Here is a 16,166-nt window from a genome sequence, read left to right as displayed (position 1 = left end):
ACATGTGACGTTTACAACGAACTTTCAGATAAACGTTATCTGTCCCTGGCCTTTTGAAGGTTGGGCAGTTTTTGCAAAGCAAACTTCATACAAGCCGTTCATGCATGATCAGAATTCAGGGACGGAGCGAGTTATTTACTCATAAGTAGCTATTACCTTGAACATACAGGTTCCTTTGATGGGACTAACGAAGAGGCGCCCCCGGCAATCTTGTACAGTTTCTAAGGCTTGTCAAAGACATATTGTAACAAGATTACATGACGCGAAGGACACTCAACGATTACAAGTCTGTATCTGACGAAGCATTAGGTCGATATTCATACTCACAAGCTTTTAATTAAGCATGACATGTTTCATAAGAATGTGAGCAAGTTGGTTTAACGTCTATTCTTGTGAAGAATATCAGTTTTATCACTGCCTGTTAGCTGACTCTGTAATGAAAATATCAGGCCGTTACCAATTAATAAAGTAAGTGTGTTTAGGTTCACAGCGCACTTAACAATATACCAGATATATGGCGGCGGTACATTGTCGAATCTGGACCAGACAATCCAGTAACCAACAGCATGGGTATCGATCTACGCACCTGGGACGCGATGACGTGTCAACCATGCCAGCGAGTCTGACCACCCGATTCCGTTAGTCGCCCCTTACGACAAGCATGGGTTTGTGTATTATCAGTTCTAGTCCGGATCTCAGCTTAGTAAAGGTGAAATATTAATGACATCATTACTCTACATGCAACTATTTGAAACTTGACACACGTTTACAAGGCAATATAACACGTTCATTTTGTTATTTTGTTGTTGTTTAAATAACATAAGCTGCAGTCTCAAGGAGTGGCGATTAATTTCATAATATTGTAATCTTTCCCAGATGAACACGTGTTTATAAACTGATAATTACATGTCCTATGTTAAGGCTTTTCAATAACAATGTATTGATAAAACTCCTAACAATAACCAGACGTGTGAGGTAAGTAATAACATGAGCGTTGGTCTTATCCCGAGTAACCATTTGTGTTCTCACACAGAACCACGCTAATATCTTGCGGCCTCACTAAATGATAACAGTTTAGGTGCGTTGTTAATATTATCGGTTTCTCACTGCCATTACCCAAGGGGAGAAAACAAACCTTGAGCGAGATAATACTGAACATATGTTACACCAAGTTACGCCTCTCACCACCAGGAACATGGAGAAAGATCATATGGTCTTGTTACTGGCGGAATGTGTGTCGTAATATAACAGTGAATTCTAACTGCTTGTCTTGAGGGTCACAACTGGCCAAATCGCTTAAGCCGCTCGCCATATTTGTAGAGCTAATAACAGACCTTGAGGCCATTTGTTAAAGGCTTTGCAAATCTCCCATCACAGTAGCCTCTCGGCCACCAATGGCAATAGGTTCGAATCCCGGTCGGACTATGGTTCCAGGTTTGGTGGCACCAATCCCCTGATTGTCGTGTCATCAACCTGGGAATGGTATTATAACGAATAGCTTAACCAGATATTGTCCACGAGAGGCCACGTGGGGAATAGAATAACAACTAGTCTCTGACATGAAGCTAAGGAAATCTAGACTTGCCACATTTTCTTGACTTGCGTGGGCTTTCTTGGACATATTTGCTTCAGCACCTGGACAACACACTTCTTGGGGAGCTAATTACAAAATAAACGTTCCGATTTCACAAGCCTATATTGCCGCAGCTGTGAAATTCAGAATTATTCTGGGCTCCATTTGGGATTTACGTTCTATGTGGAAGATCTGTATTTTAAAAATTATTCATCTTTTGGAATTACGGCAATACTACATATTTTGTATCGAGGAAATTTCAAAGAGATTCATACTCCAATGTCAATTGCCTGTTTACAATCTGTAGTCTTAATGTTGTAATTTGTGCACAGTGTAAAACGCTGACAATGACGCTAACTTATCTGAGTATTCAGCATCTCTGAATTCGTAACCCAGTCTGATGCATCAGATAGGCGGCATAGGTTTCAATCAGTTCTAGCAAGCTCCTAAGGACTGATAAATGACTCGAGACTATGTCCTCTTTTGTTGTCAGCAAATCGTAGTAGAAACACACAAAACACGTGGACAGGGGGCATATGAATGGTCAAACGGCGTACAGAGCAATATTCCAGCTGGTGCCAGACGGGTCTGCTTAAACAGTGATCCAAGTCTCATACGTTTACTACCTAGGTGAAATCCTCTAGCCTAGGAGTGAAACTAAAAACACCGAAACACAATCATGACATGATTCGAATGAGTGAGTGAGTTTAGCTTTACGCCGCTCTCAGCAGTTCCACCTATGTTGCAGCGGTCTGTAAGTACTCGAGTTTGGATCAAACAATCCAGTGATCAATATCATGAGTATCCTTCTACAAAACCGCGTAACGATGGCGTGTCAACCAAATCAGCGAGTTTGACCATGTTAGTTGCAAGTCATTGATGGCAGGTAGGGGAAGTTACCCGGCATAGTTAATTGAGTGCCCTAGTGAGTGAGTGAAGGAGTATGGTTTTACGCTGTTCCTTGCAATAGTCTAGCAATATCACGGCTGGGGACACCGGAAATGGACCTCACACGTTGCACCCATATGAGGAGTCGAACCTGGGTCTTCTGTGTGACGAGCGGACGCTTCCTCAACCACGAGGCTACCACATCGTCCCAAGTGCATGCATTAGAGGACTTCGATAGTAGAAGTAGACAAAGTGGTATACATGCAAATAATAACAGTTCACGGGTTTGTTGGTTGTATCCCGGCTTAAGATACTGTAAAAAAACCGCCTTATCAAAAGTCAGATCTGGATCAGACAAACCTCTATGTTTTAGGGAGATGAGGAGTACTATCGTGTACGAAGGATACATTTCCAAGCGCACGCTCGGATTGTGGCATAAATCAAGTAATGTTTCCTACATTAGTAGCTAGCAGCTGTACCGTGTGCTTGAAAATATCTTTCTACATAATTTTAGCGTTGTATGTTATAGATCGATATATTATCCTCAAGTTCATCTCAATCAGTAGTCAATTTTCTGTTCTGTGCTGCGCGGGCTTGAGGCTTGGCCTACATACGAAACAATGGGAAATTCAAAATTGACCGTTAAATCAGTGTCGTAAAACTTTTGAACGTAAACGATCCCGCGCTGGCTCTCTATAAACGGGGAATTAATATCCGAGATATTTCAGAATGAAGGCAACAATTCCGGAACTTGCATTTTCAGGAAAGGTAATTATAATGAACGAATCTGGAATTTCTCTCAAAGCATTCCAACACTGATCATGTAAAATGGAGTACATAAAATGAAAAGTAATTTCACAATCTATCTTTTATCTCGCGTCTTGTGTGCCTCAGTTTGCAAAATGAGTGTTGACGAAGGGATTCGAAATTTGTGAGCATACGACTATGCTGAAAAGATCATTGGCAAAAAGGTTGATTGCAGCCTTCGTGAATACAATTTCGGAAACTCATTTCAGCGGCCCATTCCGTGACTCAGAATTGATAAGAGTGAGTAAGTTTTACGCCGCTTTTAGCAATAATCCAGCAACACCACAGTAGGTTACACTAGAAATGGGTTCACGCATTGTACACATGTGGGAATCGAGTGAGAGAATGAGTGAGTTTAGTTTTACGCCGCACTCAGCAATATCCCAGCTATATAGCGGCGGTCTGTAAATAATCGAGTCTGGACCAGACAATACAGTGATCAACAACATGAGCGTCGATCTACGCAAGTGTGAACCGATGATATGTGTCGACAAAATCAGCGAGCCTGACCACCCGATCCCGTTAGTCGCCTTTTACTACGAGCATTGTCGCCTTTCATGGCAAGCATGGGTTGCTGAAGGCCTATTCTACCCCGGGACCTTCACGGGTGCATGCGGGAATAAGGATATTCGGCGTGAGGAGCAAACCCTTTAACAAGCAGGTTACTCCACCTCCCTTGGCTTCACAAGACCAAGAAGCAGTTTTAAACCATTAGTTTAGCCAAACAAAAGAACAGGATATATACATTACTTCATCAGCTTTCTCTCCAGCATATACTAGAGACTAGACTACGATAGCAATGCGCTAAAGTCCCTCATGCACAACAAATGCATGTGCCGAATGCAGACATGAGACTAACCCTAAGCCGTTTGATGAACATCATGGGGTAAGAACTAAACCAACTTATCTTGACAGAGAGGATCAACTCGCTAACGGGTTTCCGTCATTTGTAAAAATGCATTTTCTTTGAGGACGCATGATATCTGTCAGATGGTATTTAAAATGTGTTCTACTTTATTTTGTAAAATGTCTGATGGGATAACGTACTTGCTCGCAGTCAGGACAGTTTCAAAGTGAACAGTTTGAGTCAGATCCGGAACAGAATCTGGCTACTGCGTTAAACCAATAGAACATGTAATCTTGTATGCATGATGTCGCCGTTAATAGACCACGTTTTGTGGATCTAAGCAAGAGTTAGCGAACACAAACAATATCATTTACAAGGGAAAAACAAACAAACAAAAAACTATGACACAAGAGGAAACGTTTAATCATTATGTTAGATGAAGCTTTGACCATATCATATATCAGTCCCAGGGATTATTCTGGAAACAAATGCATTAACGAAGCATGATTTTATCAAATAACAGTTTTCCCATTATTCCCATGGGGGAACACAGTATTTAAGAGAGGTAGGTATGCTTTTGCTCAGTTTAAGTTTGCATGGAGGAGGAGCACTGAGTTAAGCGTTGGAATATAACGTTTAGTGGAAATGGGGACTCTTAACAAAGCTGCCATGATATATATGCCCATTGTTTCAATAAAACACTGCTGATTCAGGAAGAGTGTACATGGCAGGGATATAAGAAATAAGTTGCCCATGTAGATGTAATGGATGTAAAGGGAATTGTCTTTGTATATAATCAATTATGATTGTGTGTGTAATGGGCACATTCATCTACTGGAAAAATGGCCACGGACAGGCCATAAACAGACATGTGCATCAGAGTGATCAAGTGCCCAATAAAGAGTTTGTTGTTGGACACCGAAGAGCTAGGGACACTCAAAATGCTCTTCACACATTGTACTCATTACGATAAAAGGAATTATCTATGAATACGAATATGATGAGGAATGAACATTTTGGACTTTTGGGTCTGTATGATACTGGAATAAAATTCGCTTCTACAAAGTTACAATACCATACGTGCATGTTAGTCAAAACAATCACCAACAAAACCATCACATCGACAAAATCTAGAACCCAATACCTCCTACAATCCATTCACGACAATCCATACAACCAAGCTACTGATTAGAAAGGATCTAAGGTGTACTTTAGAGGTCTGGAAACCGGCTCTAATCGAATATAAGTATAACCAAGCGGCATAGCTGGTTAGTTCGTTCTGAGCCCTAACTGGCAATATCAGCCAGAGATTTCTACATAGGAATTGGAAATTGGTCGTTTTTGTCGCTCCTGTTGGGTCGACTTCGATTTGCAGACAATGCATAATGTTTTGACTAACGGATAGATCGTGTTACATCCCATGGACAAATATTGTCATTATATGAGGTAAGGACACAGCATAGTCTTACTGATGTGGGCTTTGACTCAAGTGCTTGCTTTGTAGTTCATGGTCACTGCCCTACATAAAGTACTCGTGCAAATAGTCCTGTCCCACTGAAGAGCTGGCTGATAAAGCAGGCACAGTTATTACAACTGCGCAATGAACATCAATGTTCCAGAGCATTCGTTAACGATGAGTAAATATTATAGCAACCATGGCTTACACGTAATATAATTATGTTGATTTTGTGCAATGAAGCTGCCTTTTAAGACAAAGAAAAATACAAAATGTTTAAAACAACCCTGACGTCGCCGCACTCTAGATGGGCCTTGCAAGATACGATACAGTACATAAGGATACAATACATGCAACGTTGTAGACTCCTAGTCTATGAATGGAGAGACTACCCACAAACACCAGCAAGTGGTGCTTATTAAAGTAATGTAAATATCAGGCCGTCATCACAGATTGTATCCTGTATTATTGTTTATGTTGTTATTACAGGAAAGTTGTTCACAGTAGTAATGGTTCCAGGAATAGTCTGCGTACATTATCTTGTAAATGAAAGGCCTGCCAGCAAAACCTTGTTAACTCAAAGACCGACTCAGAACTGCAGGTTTGCCAATACAATCTTCTCTAATAAATTCATCCTTGCTGTTGTGGTCGTTGCCCTGACATGGGCCCGGGCATGTGGCCAGTGGCCTTGTCTACAGACATGCATGGGAACAAGTATCCCTAGCATAATTCTTGACAAGCCCCATTGAGGGAGTGATGTATTAGAAACGCCGAGTCTAGCCAGCCAGGAAGTTATTTCGGAAAGCTTTACAGGACACGAACCGGAACGGAGCAGGCTTTTAACCAAATCCAAGAAACATTCATACTGAATATGTTACCCAGATTGAATGTTTTGTCACCGAGATATATTGGCAGGGCAACACATGAAGATGTTTGGCGTCGCTGGCAAACTTAGCTGTTTTTCCATAGTCCTTAAAACTGCCCCAAAGACGAATAAAAACAATTTGATAGAACAGTTACTTAATTTTGATGCAGATGATTAGAGCATAAAAAGTCTGGAAAGTTTGCGGTTTCCAGCATTGTATGAGAGACTGACGTGTACGCGAGGAGACATTCTTATTTGGCTTGGGCATGCATCAGTAATGATAAAACAAACATTGCTGTAAAATACGAATGGGAAAGTTCGTGTGATGTTCTTATGTCCATGGTATTACCACATCAAACTCTAGCGATAAATTTTCCGCGAAATGCTTTACTTGTGGGTGTGAGTTTGATGCCACATCAATGCATTATTGTTGAATATCAAAGATATTATCAAAGAAAAAAACAAACTTCTTCTAATAGGATTGTTCCTCATTGAGATTCAAAGCAGGCCAGTAGCTAGGCAGAGAGCATGCGGTTCTTCCCTGGGCACAAATAGGCCAGTGTTTCAGGTTGACAAGCACGATCCTTCTATGGATGTTTTCTTTGTTCCTGATTTTCCCGGGACCCCTCAATTAAATCCTATGAAATAAGCTTCGTTAGCAGATCCTACAAAACTGACAAAGTGAGTATTTGCAAATCCTACCCCCCTTTGATTCGACGGATTATCTGATTTGGCAGAGTACACGGAAAAATCATTAATTAACAGAGATCATTCAAAGCTCTCGCCGCCAGTCACAGCAAGAATCAAATGTGCATTCACCTAGACTCGAGGCCGCGAGGTGAGTGCACAACTGACGGGCAATGACAGAGAAGGAAGGGGAGAGGATCGACCGGGGCAAGGAGTCAGATCCTGGTGTAGCTCCTTTGTTGACAAACACACACGGACCTCTGGGTAAGTCTTGTCAAGATGCAATTAGAAAGGTTCCGTCTGTGGAAAGTCCGACTAGAAGGACTTGAGTGTTTGCTTTCGCGCTTGGTATTGAAGACGGTATGCCAAGAAAGCGTATATTGCAGCCGACTTTAGTGCAGGTCCTTTATTCACTCTGCGGCCATATATTGAATTATGCTTGTCGATGTGGAAACAAATTCCAATAAATCGGGTTTCAGAGATATAACTTATATCACATTATTTATCAGGTTAGAATTCCATATTTCCTCTCCATTTAAAGTACCAGGGTGTATAAACTGACATAATAATAAACTGTATAATTTAGTTATATTTATCTAGTATACATAGAGTATTTTGGTGTGTAAAATCGGATGGATTCGTCAGTTGCTCCCGCGTACCAAATGCTCACTCGACACAAGATAGGTCATTAAAAAGAGTGAAAGAGCTTGGTTTAACGCGGAGGAAAAAACAGCTGCAAGTTGAGAGTTATTATTGTTCCTAATGTTATTATTGTCCCTAATGTTATTATTGTTCCTAGTGTTATTATTGTTATAATGTTCTTAATAATAACTTTCTTGCTATTACTTAAGGCTTAAGGTCGTGATGTTATTTTACATACAGCTTATATTAAAACTGGGAAAACAATTGCCTTGATCCTAAGGAAACCCTTTAGTGACACATTCGACACATAACCAAGAGAGGGCACCATCGCAGATTATATGTGTTCCATTCTTAAATCCCACGGTGTACTTGTCGACATCACATGTAATGTCTTTCGATTATTTAATTGGCAACGCATCTGAAACTTTCAAGTGATGCTTGTTACAGTTGATATCTTTTCTTACAGATTATCTGCTGATATTCCTATATGTAAAATCAACATATTTTGTGTTTCGAAAAATGTGTACTTGTATGCTTTCACCTTAATTTCCTTTTCTGTTGCGCCCGGTAATTATGTGGCAGACATTATTTGACGTTGAAGACGAAATTAACATTGAAATGTTGTAGGAATCAATACTTTCCCCAACTTTATATTGATTTACATAGCCACTTTCATTATAAACATAACGAAAGTTCCAGGGTAATTATTCACTGCTGACATCTTCACCCGGAAGTGTGTATTTGCCTCGCTATATTTAATAAACCATCAATATGGCCATGACCTCTGACCAAGTCTGCTTTCTTTCAATTACATTCAGAGACGTTGTAAGAACAGAAGTCGACCGATCTCAACCCCTTTCTCGAAGTCACACAGGGTATTGTTCATGGCACCAGAAGAACCAAGCACAGAGAATCCCCCTTACCACGATTGTTTTGTCCCCAGCATCGATCACACCAAACTGCGGACTGATATTCCTCTGGCCTGGGGTCGCTGTCTTCCATAAGGAACTTCATTGATTCGGATCGTCAATATTGGCCACTGCCTTATGCTGGTTGGACTGATATGAGGTATAGGGCTTTCCTGCAGTGCTGACTGTCCTCTGGCTAGTGAGCGAGAATTCCAAGTCTGACATTCTTTTTATGATGTGAAAAAAACGGGAATGCATTATCGGTGTCGTGTGAAAATTGACAGAGTATTTTTTCAATTATAAAACGCATTAAATATTTTCGATTTCAAGTCCATGTTTTTTGCCATCTTTTTATGCTTCAGCATCTCTATCAAACAGGACTAGATGAAGCAAGGGAACGTGTATTTGATCTTATGCAATAACAGCCCATTATTGGTAAGAAAAACCTGATACAGATCAGATCTTTCGTACTCCAGCATCGTTGCTAAATCTTGGAACTCCGTGGTCCTGTCATCCGAGAAGAACAGTGAATGATTTATATTTTTTTCCTGTATTCTTAGAGATATTTATATTTCAAAGAGCGCCCATTACAAGCTGACACGTGTGTTAATAGGGTATGACAGATGACTTATTAAGACTGAATCCACATCTCAGCCACATTAGTTCGCTTCTTCCCACAACCAGCATGCCATAATTTCTGTGTGGCTTCAACATTTTTATGTTTAAAATTTAAATTTCAAAAGGTGACATTTTTTTTGTTTGTACTTGAATTATCAATTATGTACTTAAATGCTTTCTCCAACCAGGAGAGATCAGCTTAAGGATGGTCAGTTGGACTGTTTTTAACGCCAAACTCAGCAAGATCCAAGCGGTATAGTGGAGGTCTAGACCAGACAATGATCAACAGTATGAGCATCACTCGAGCCATTTGTGTTGATCTAGCATGGACTACTCAAGATCATTTCCTACCATATAACTTATGCATGGTGTTTGTTATCTATAAATAGTTACTCCCAAATAGTGTAATTAAATGTATCCTCTCTCAAGGATTCTACAGAATCTTCGCACACCACAATAAAGTTCTCTAACCAAGCTAAATTTACATGCACATTCGAACGTAATCAATGTTTAAAATGTACAGTTACAAAGTAATTAAATTACCATTGCCAGTCTTTCAATCAAATCCGAATCCATAGCAGATGGACAAACGGATACCGCATACCAATTACCAGTCTAACACACTGCAGTTAGCTAATCTGTGTTGATGAGCTTACGGGAACCGTCCACACTATGCCAGTTGTAAACTGAAGCCAGATAAAGCAAAGTGCCATCACCCTGTTGTTTATCTTGCCGGCTATCTGAGCTACCTGTAACGGAATACATCTCAAGTGTGTATACATGTGTTTCTTCACTTCCGGCCATGTGGATCCAGGCAACGTCCCATGCCATGCATTAATATCACGAAGCGAGGATCGTGCGGATGGGAGAATACTCGGAAGAGAGTTCGGTGAAAGTGTCCATTGCACGGTCTCTGGTTTGGAAACGCGATGAACGTTAACGTGCATGGATTTCTTTTGAGGTTGCTGTATCTGTGTAATTTATTGATTATGTATCAAGAGTTAGAATTTATTGTCCCCCAAATAGTGTCCATCTTGCAGAATCTTTCCAAGCGTAATATTCTATTGTGTTTTAATATGCCATTCGTCAATGAGAGGTGGTCCATGTTTTGGTTGGTAAGTCCTGATGCTGGATTGATTCGAACCCGGTTCCTTTTAACCTATGTCCCTACTGGTTAATGCTTTATTTTTGAATCATAAATCGACTTTTAGACAGCCTTAGATACACACAGGAATTAGTGATACATTGGAGAGAAGTACTCCCCTGCTGCAAAATTGGCTCCTCAAACTCCAAGATATGTGTTTCGCGTGTCACAATCTTTGGGACACACGCTTTACTTAATTATCTTGGTTACAATACTGGGTTAACAACACTTGGTTAAAACACTGGGTTAACAAAAATGGGTTTACAATACATAGTTTGTTACAATACGTCGTTTACAATACTTGGTAGCAATATTGGGTTTACAATACTTGGTTTCAATACTGGGTTTACAATACTTCGTAACAATACTGGGTTTACAATACTTCGTAACAATACTAGTTTCCAATACCATACATGAAATATACGCTTCCACGTTCGACTCGCGTCATAGGTTTTTAAGATGAAAAATTATTCACTGTCAACCAGACAAAAAATCAACGTAATATATGAATTAACCGATGTACATCAAACGTAAAAGATCAAAGCAGGTTTTATTTATAAATCATTTATTTGTAAAACATTTTGATCTTACGGTTAAGACGTGAAACGCCAAGACAGGTATTACATGAACTCAAGCAAGCCTCTCTACATAATTCAAAGTGGGCCTAGGCTTTCAACCTGATTGAGTCCATTTTTTTGTGAGGGAGAAATGACCAACGGGAGGACGTAACTGGAAGTTCATTGTTAATGTATAAGGGGATCTAAAATGTGGATGAAATATTTAAGTTTAAATTATTACCTGCTACATGGCATTGGTATACATCACTCATAAGTAATTATAGAAACATATGTCAAAAACTCGACTTGCACAATCTACAACATGTTGCCACTTTCTGTTTCGTAAGACAAACACCCTCAGACTTCATCTGGATGGTCAGGTAGTTCGATGTGCAGCGTTACCTACCTTGGGAACGCCAGGAACCTATGACTGGGTCGAATGCCGCTTATGTTTCAAGGTTTGCCAGAACTTGATCTTGGTTCCTATCAAAAACTGAAAACTTTCGTCATGGATATTGTCGGTATTCTACTTATGGTCATATGGTTATATTCACTGTGATGTTAAACCTTCCTCATGAAAACAAGATGATAGTTAATGTATTATCAAAAAGGTATATAACTGCAACCAAATATATACAATGTATTTGAGCAATAACCAAATATACACAATGTATTTGAGCAATAACCAAATATATACAATGTTTTTGAGCAATAACCAAATATATACAATGTATTTGAGCAATAACCAAATATATACAATGTATTTGAGCAATAACCAAATATATAAATGAGCGGATCCTTGTACGTATTGGTCGTTGTTTGCTGGAATAAATGCCTGCCTTGTGAAAGTTGGCGCTCTAAGTGATTTGAATGTTGTGCAAAGAGAAGGGGAATACGACATTATGATCGGCCTCTTACGCAAACTATCCCATTTATCAGTTAGACGATAATGCCACGGCTTTGCACGGTCATGGCAGAACATCCTTCCGAAGATGCAACTATTGATCTTGCAGGCCAGTTGTTTAATATATGACAGTAGTTTAATATGAACGTCCCCCGGACATTTGAGAAAAATGGAAGATGCAAGAAGATAGTCACTCAACTTTTGTTATATTTTGGTACTGTCAATGTGTTGTATTTTGAATCCTGGCCCTTCTGTGAAGGTTCATTCACTTGCTGGTGTTCTTTCTGGCTGGGAAAGACTATAACATATTCTTCTTCGTCAAACAGCGCCCTGATGCCTGACGACTGTTAAAGGGTTTCTGTCTAGCCACAATCTAGATTGAATTTCAATGTTTCTATTGTCACAAGCCAAAAAGTAAGCAGAATTTCAGGGAAACAGAGGAGTCGTGGTTCCTAGCCCTTTAGTTCACCCTACAATCAATGGTTAATTTATCCTCTGTATTGAACAGTGTGGTGATGTGACGAATCCTTCGATTTTTACACCGTAAGCTAGAAATCTGAAACCAAGCACGAGGCTTTGGGGTCGATTGGGCACTTTGTTGACATTACAATGTCTTTTCGCCATTTTGATCCTTGTCGATATGACCCAGAGGATCAACAAACAGGCAGTAGACCGCTTGCAGATTGATGACAAAGTTTGGGACGCTCAAGCAAGTGTATCAAAGTAGTTCGTGTCTTGCGGGTGAGTTCACCACTGTGGTGATAGTAATTGAAATACCTCCTCGGAGGGACATTTCTTTGAGTGACGTTTTGTTTATTTCCTTCTATATATTTTTTGCTTGTTTAAACTGCATAGGGCCAAATACGACATCGTCTGAATGAAGCAAACTTTATTTGAAACAGCCTGACAGTCTGTTATAAAGTTAAGAAGATATTTTCCATTGTTGCCAAAAAAATATCTATTGAATGAAAATTCCCTTTCTCAAATAAATCAGTATTTCAGCATTTATGAATGATTTCTAATGTTCCAAACCGAAACTCTTCACAATAATGTTTCGTGTGTATTTTGTTTTCACATGACGGAACTGCATATTTACAACATGAGTTATAACAACCACTATCAAGTTTTTTCAGAAATGAATCAAGAATCAATACAAATTCCCTGATTGGAACCCTCGGCCCTGTCTACAGTACAGTCAAGAAACACGCAACATGTAAGAACATATGGGTCGTGAGGAGTACTGGGAGTGTTAGACATTCTGAACTCCTGGTTTCAACTTAGGGCATGGGCTGAGCTATACCTCAACACTGAAAAGATGTTAGATCTGGTATATCCTTATTCAAGTAAAATGTGCTTCATTTGCTCAGAAGCTATTAGGACACTGTCAGGTGAGAAATTCATAGAAGATCGACATTCAGCAATCGTATCCAATCTCTCTAGCGGGTTGAAAGTGGAAGTGACCGAGCTGATGTTTATATAGAACCATGGACATTCATGTTGTTAATCAAACTGGACATAAACATCAAGACACCATTGTCATAATTGTCATCATTGTCATCATCATCATCATCATTGGCAGTAGCAGCTGCTGCAGCTGCAGCAGAAACTTCAAATGCAAATGGCATGGTTCAAAGCGTATAATCGCCTCCGGCGTCGTGCAATCCTGCTCAAAACCATAAGCGTCCTTGTATAGCTAAAACACTGTTGTGAGTGTGGTGATAAAACACAAATAAACACTGTCTTTCCCTTTACCTCTACTCTAAACCGACGCCCTGGGACACTGTTGAAAACGACATTAAACAACAGTCTGCCGCAGTCTCAAGTACATGTACCTGTTCACCGGGACCCGACGATCACAAATCTTCTTGTTAGATTTGCTTGTTTATCCTAGTGCTCATAGTATGTGGGTTGTAAGCAGAAAGTAACACAAGGCCAGGTGGTGAAAGTCTGACCGCCTCGACCCAGCGATTCACAGGGGGCAAATGATTCTGATCAGGAACACGTGTATAATTCCATTGCCACAATGGTACCAGATTCCAGCAAAGGCTCACAGACAGTGATTTTATTCACTCTATTCGCTAGGAGGATACCGCAAATGAAAAACTAACAGGACCTAAATGCCAGATGCTGTACGCGCGTTATGTACGAAGTCCACTAACCGTGCCAAAACGTAGTAACCGTCCTTTATGACGGACTGTAAAACCTTGTCTTGTATGACTATCACTATTATCAATAGGCGTGAAGTATTCGTTGATATGATGTTAGGTTTGACTCGGATGTTTCCTTTCACAATCTGTGTCGATATTTTAACCGAGATAATGTAGGCGTATATTTGGGGTTTTCTTCAGTTACTGCCTTAAATTAGGAAGAAATCACAACTATTAACAAAAGAAGACATTTACTGCATTCTTGTGCGGGTTCCTGAATAACTACTTGAAATGAATCCTTCTCATAGACTGATTCCAGTGCACTGTCTCTGAACCTGCATTCTCCAGGTTGTTTCTTGCTTATATAACATACATCTTCCCCAGATCAAATAGCGACATCCACAACAATGGAGGGAAGGTATGGCGGATTTCCTCACTATATATATATCAACAAAACAGCTTTGGCATTCCAGTTCAAAGTTTGTCGGTAAGGTGAAAATCGACTGTACTGATATTATTTTTAACAATTATATGTGACGAGGTGATGAAATATTTCACAGTAACATAATTAATACTTATAAAAACTTAGCATGTAACTATTTCACGTTTTATATGTCATATTTAATAAGATATTTGTATTAATAATGATGTACAGTTGTTAATGCAAGCGCTTCAGAAAAGGTACAATATAGTCCCAGCAGCACTGGGTAAAGATGCATTAGCAGTGGGTTTCGAGACAAGTTTTGTTACCGAGCCTTGGCGAACTAATATATAATCCCTTTAATATATACTGACAGCCTAAACACGCAAGGGGCGTTATAATGTCAGCTGAACTCTCATGTATATCAATGATCTGATACCATTCAGTGCCAATGAAATAATCCTGTAGATTGAACTGGAAACAGATGAGACCAGTGGAATCGCCTCTATGATTCATATACAGTGCCAAACATTATGCCTTAAGCAAAGTTCTGCTTTGAACTGCATCACATTTTCCCGTTGTTATGTCTTCAAACGAACAATTCTCTCGCAGCTGCATGTGTTTATGACGAGTACAACAAGTGGGGCAGGATACCCTCACGTGACACGAACAAATAGTATCATCACTAAACTCATTCGTAAACCATCGAATCTCAACTGATCGATGCTCATGCTGTTGATTACAGGATTGTCTGGTCCGGACTTGATTATTTAAAGACCGCCGCCATATAGCTGGAATATTGAGTTCGGGGTAAAACTAAACACACTCTCCAACCCGTTCGTAAACCTAAAATTGAAGTATAGTCAAATATAACGGACAATGGCTAGCACAACAGATTGCTAATCGTTCATGGAACATTTTGGTGTGGCATTTTCACTTATGTCATTATCCTCATAAGGGATACGGTTCGGTGGGGCAGCTTAGTGGTTAAAGCGTACGCTTGTCATGCCGAAGACCTGGGTTCGATTCCCCACAGGGGTACAATATGTGAAGCCCATTTTCTGGTGTGATATTGCTGGAATGTTGCTTACTCACTCACTCACTCACTCACTCATAAGGGATACGTCGTAAATAGTGTAGCACCTACTTCATCAGATTATCAACACACATGTTCCTGAAGCCACATTCGTCGTTAACAGATTTGCATTTTTTATGAAATATTCCGACATCACTTGAAAGACGGAAAAAACGTGTAGAGGTACTGCATTTGAAGTATGCACATCATTCACTCATAGATAAACACTTTCTAACACGGTAAATTGTATTTAAATTAACAGCGCTATAAACTACTTACACGTTTCCTGGTCATCAATTTGAAACAGAGATTTTACTTAAATTATTTATTTAAATGTGACGTGGTTTATGTTGTCACTGGTGTAGTTTTCAAATGAACATTAACTGGTCAGTATCCACGTAATTTGACATCCGGATGCATCTGGTGCACAGGTACAGAATTGTGCAGCATAGTTAACACACAACGTTGCAAAGGATTGATATTTAGATCGCCCTGGTAACACTGATACTGTCATGTATTGTGTAACATGTCATACTCTACAATATGCAGCTGCGTCTTTGGTGTAGTGGTTGGAGCGTAGGTCGTGTTCGATCCCCGGTCGTGCCATACCCAAACACGTTAAAGTAT

Source organism: Haliotis asinina, chromosome 8 (genome assembly GCF_037392515.1).
Source record: "Haliotis asinina isolate JCU_RB_2024 chromosome 8, JCU_Hal_asi_v2, whole genome shotgun sequence".
Taxonomy (NCBI): Eukaryota; Metazoa; Mollusca; class Gastropoda; order Lepetellida; family Haliotidae; genus Haliotis; species Haliotis asinina.
The sequence above is the reverse complement of the archived record's forward strand: the minus strand, read 5'-3'. Positions refer to the sequence as shown.